Raw genomic sequence first — 5,000 nt, 5'->3', positions numbered from 1 at the left:
GCTACTACTCCTACTACTTCTACTACTACTACCACTACTACTACAACAACTACTACTATTACTGCTGCTACTACTACTACTACTACTACTACTACTACTACAACATTTGGAAGTTCTCTCATAAGCGTCACAGCCTCATAAATGATGATCAACACTTAAAGCATCTCTGTTTGTTGTTGTGACCTCCATTGCTCCTTTAATGAAGCCTGATGGTAGTGTTGCATATAGCCCGATTGAGGAAGATACCTTGCTAGCAGAATGCTTCAATTTAAAACAAAGTTTAGAGGATATCATCATGTCATCCATTACCATACTTTAATTCATTTGCTTTCGGGTCCTCCGAAATCAAATATATGTTGTCAGAATTAGACGAATATGGACGAGAAGACCCTAATAGCTTGTTTCCCTTGACTTAAAAAAAAGGTCAATTAGCCCCTAAATTAGCTGTAACTTACGTCTTTTAGTTCGTCGAGGGTCATCTTCAGAGTGCTGGCGCTTTGGTAATGTTCCCCCTATTCCCAAGGGCCCACTACAGTCTCCACCTACTGACTATTGGCCCATTTCAATTACACCAACTTTATCTAAGGTTTTTGAGCGTTTGCTGGTCAAACGTCCTTCTGTATATTTGAGACCGTTTCTTCCAAAGATTCACTTTGGTTTTAGAAAGGGATTCGGCTGCAATAATGCATTGCTTATGTTGGTGCACGAAATGCAATCTGCTTTAGATAAGGGTCATGCGTCAAGGCTTATCTCTCTGGACTTATGTGCAGCTTTTAACACTGTTAATCACGAGGGTTTGTTTTTTAGGTTGCAGTCCGTTGGTATTGGTGGTAAAGTTTTATTTTCACTGAATTCCTGACAGGTAGACAACGCTGTTGTCTACCTGGTTTTAGCTCGTATTTCCGTGCGTCCGGGGTTCCTCATGGTGGTGTTCTTGGCCCTTTGCTATTCATTTTATATGCAAGCGGTATGTGGTCCGGCATTACTAACAAAATGTCAGTATATGCTGATGATACTTCCCTCTATCCTGATATTCCTTCTCCGGCAACCAGACAGCCTTAATGTAGACCTGATGATAATTCAGTCGTGGTCTCTCGGTGGGGCATGAAATGAAATCCTACCAAGTCCAAGGAAATGATTGTGATTCGGTCTGGAACGCAGTTGCCTCGGCACCAATGTCTGCTGATAAATGGAATCTTAATCACTTCATTGGATAATCTGAAGCTCTTAGGTGTAACCCTCGACTTAAAGCTTACATATGAATTGCAAATTAGGAATATGACCCGGGCAGTTTCATCTAAGTTAGGCATCAAGTACAAGAAGATTTATAAAGATGCCAACATTACTCGTAGCTTCCTTTCTTTTATCCTGCCTCCTTTGGAGCATTGTTCTCCTGTGTGGTTATCTGTTGCATAGTTGCACTTGCGACTGCTTGATCGTTCTTTTAATTGAATTTCTCCTATCTGACTTAAATTCGGACATTGGGTATCGTAGGGATATTCGAGCACTTAAAGTCTTACGCAAGATTGTCAGTGATAATTCACATGCCATCTATAAGTTTTTAGCTGATTTTTGTCAACCTGCAAGAGTTACTAGAAGTTCTGTGACCCTCAATTCAATGATATTTGACAGTCGATCAACTACATTTCAGTTTTCGAGATGATTTTCTTTTTTTACTGCTATTTGTACGCTTTGCAATAGATTGCCTTCAGATATTGCGGCGTCGGCCCTTGCCACGTTTAAAAGATCAGCTAATGTGTTTTTAATGTGTAAATAGCTGACGATTTTCTATCTTCTTCAATCTTAGCTGTGTTTTGACCTCCTCTGACAACTTTGATGGTATAATTCTCGAATTTTCAACGTGGCTCTTTATATGGCCTACCATAATAATAATGTAATAACAATTATTACTACTACATCTACTACAACTGTCACTATAACTACAACAACTACTACTGCTGCTGCTAATGCTGATACTGATTCACTTTTATTATGTCTACTATTACTTATATTAGTATTTATAATAATGATAATAATAATAATGATATAATAATAATAATAATAATAATACAAATATTGACAATATTAAAGATAATAATAATAATGATAACTATTAATTATTATTAATATTATTATTACTGTCATTATCATTACTACTTTTACTGATTGATTGTTATTATTATTATTATTATAATTATTATTATTACTATCATTGTTGGTATCATTCTTCTTCTTATTATTATCATATTATTATATTATTATTTTTTTCATTATTATCGTCATAATTAATACCATCATTCTCTCTCTCTTTCTCCCCTTGTCTCTATCTAGCTCCATCTCTCTCTCTCTCTCTCTCTCTCTCACTCACACACACACACACACACACACACACACACACACACACACACACACACACACATACACACACACACTCTCACTCACTCATCCATCTCTCTCTCTCTCTCTCTCTCTCTCTCTCTCTCTCTCTCTCTCTCTCTCTCTCTCTCTCTCTCTCTCACACCCTCTCTCTCTTTCCTCCCTATCTTTCCCTTCTCATTCGCGTAAGTAAGCAAACTAGGAAGAGGGAGAGCGAAAACATTATCAATCACGCCCACTCCCCTCTCCCCCGCCCGTTCATTCACGCCCACTCCCCTCTCCCCCGCCCGTTCATTCACGCCCACACCGCCTCCTAGTCAGTCTATCAGTTGGGTGATTGTCCTGGGCTTATACCATATGTTTACTCAAACATGCACACATGTATATGCACTTACATAGATATATGCACATACTTACACACAGACACATACATGCACACACACATATGCATGCACATACATGCATACACGCAGACACATATATGCACCCACACACACACACACACACACACACACACATGTATACATACAGACACGCACAGACACACACACGCAAAGAGGGGGGGGAGGGGAAGAAAGAGAGAGAGGGAGGGAGGAGAGGGAGGGAAAGAGAGAGAGAGAGAGAGAGAGAGAGAGAGAGAGAGAGAGAGAGAGAGAGAGAGAGAGAGAGAGAGAGAGAGAGAGAGAGAGAGAGAGAGAGAGATTTCCCAGTCATAATATCACCAACAATGCGAGAGAGAGAGTAATCAGAAGCTGTGGATTTCAAACTTCAGAATCTCCCGTTAAACTTAAATAGTCTCTACGCAACACCAATATTCCGCTATCAATGGCATGTTGCAACGCTTATCGACCACCGATGCTTGTTTTCACCGAATGTTTACGTCGCTTACAGCATCATTCCCCGGCATTTTCTCTCACAAAAGAAGATTATTGGCCTCGTTTGCAGTAATGTCATTCCTAAAACGGATAAAAAGTAAGAAGTCGTGCCTCCGACCAACCAAAATATTGTGGATATATTTACTAACACGGAGAGAATGATTTGCAATAATGTTCCTTGGACTTTTTCTTGTACAAAATTCGTACGGGTTTCTTTTTTTTTCTTCTTTTCTTTTTTCTATTTTTTATTTTCATTTATTTATTTTTTTTAAATCTTTCACATGAAACAAGTGCTTGTGTATATTTCGTACATTCTCCTCAAATATCCTCTCTCTAAAGACGAATGTTTACATCGCTTACAACAGCTATTTCCCAAATATTTTACACCACGATTCTCTGGATCCATTCTAGCCAAAGACTTTGCTCCGCGACCGCAGCGTCGTAAGTGGCCGATATATTTCACTAACTTATCCGAGAGAGATATGCATGCGCTATTGAACCGATGTCTTTCGAAAATGGCCCTTTGATCTGTAATCTTTACCGATGGCTGATTACAGGAGAGATTTTTTTTCAATCACTTTACCTTCAGTTCCCTTCACAATATCGTTTTGAGTTGTTGACTGTGTTTTTTTTTTTTTTTTTTTTTTTTTTTTTTTTTGGGGGGGGGGGTGATTTTGCAAATCGCTTCTGCGTCTATTCCATTTTGTTGATTTTTAAAAAATAAATTATGTCTGTTACTCTCGCTTCTCTCTATCTCAATCTCTATCTATCTCTGTCTATCTATCTATATATCCTCCAATCTGTCCCTCTCTATCTCTATCATCTCCTCCCCTCCGAACTCTGCCTGTTTCTGTCTCTTTCTATCTGTCTATCTACCTTTCTGTCCGTCTATTTTTCACTCCCCCCCTCTCTCTCTCCCACCCTTCCTCTTTCTCTTTCTCTCTCCCCCCCCCCTCTCTCTCTCTCTCTCTCTCTCTCTCTCTCTCTCTCTCTCTCTCCTCTCTCTCTCTCTCTCTCTCTCTCTCTCTCTCTCTCTCTCTCTCTCTCTCTCTCTCTCTCTTTCTCTATCTCTCTCTTTCTGTTTCCCTCTTCCCTTCTCATATTTTAACTGATATTCGGGATCAATAACTAGCCTTCATAACTAATCGGCCTTGGAGTTTCAATGCACAATAGTTTTCCACTTTGGGCGGCCAAAAACTGTTGATTTTAGTTTCTCCATACTGCATGAAAACAGATGGTGACATTTGTGACGATGATAATAATAACAATAATAATGATAGCATACATACCTACATACATTCACACACAAAGACACACACACACACACACTCACTCACTCACATGTGTGTGTGTGTGTTTGTATGTATGTATATGTGTGTGTGTCATACATATAACTATATATATGTATATACATATATACACATACACACATGTGAGTGAGTATGTGTGTATATACAGAGAAAAAAATACAATAATAACAGTTCTAGCAACAGTGACGACGATACTGTCAGCATCAACAGAGATTAGATTATCAGGAAAATTTGCATATAAGAGAGCAACCCCCTTTTCAGAATTTATCATTACAAAAAAAAAAAAAAAAAAAAAAAAAATCTCAGCGAAGAACTGAACAACTGAAGTCAACTGAACAAAAACAAAATTGCGTAGCCACTAAAAGTATAAATAGATAGATAAATAAATAAACAAATAAACAGTTAAATGAACACATAGACGAATATAATGGATATAGGA

The sequence above is a fragment of the Penaeus monodon genome, chromosome 14 (assembly GCF_015228065.2).
Source record: "Penaeus monodon isolate SGIC_2016 chromosome 14, NSTDA_Pmon_1, whole genome shotgun sequence".
Lineage (NCBI taxonomy): Eukaryota > Metazoa > Arthropoda > Malacostraca > Decapoda > Penaeidae > Penaeus > Penaeus monodon.
Note: the sequence above shows the minus strand (reverse complement) of the source record.